This window comes from Cottoperca gobio, chromosome 19 (assembly GCF_900634415.1).
Source record: "Cottoperca gobio chromosome 19, fCotGob3.1, whole genome shotgun sequence".
In the NCBI taxonomy this organism is placed as follows: domain Eukaryota; kingdom Metazoa; phylum Chordata; class Actinopteri; order Perciformes; family Bovichtidae; genus Cottoperca; species Cottoperca gobio.
In genome coordinates, this window is record NC_041373.1 from 13,498,529 (window position 1) to 13,498,766 (window position 238).

Below are 238 nucleotides of genomic sequence, written 5' to 3' on the forward strand. Positions count from 1 at the left end.
AAAGTTTAGAAATACAATCTGGGATAAATCAGTCACTTGTTCTGATCAATAGGACATAACCCCATCTACAATCTCTTATGATGTCCCTTAATAATATGTGGCAGTGTTAGTGTTATAATACAGTATTGTAGCCGAGGGTTTTTTTTCAAATACCATGCAGGAAATGCACTTGCATTGAAGCTGTTTCCTGTCAGCGCAATTTCAATAAAAATGGTCTTTCAATATGTGTCACTCAGTA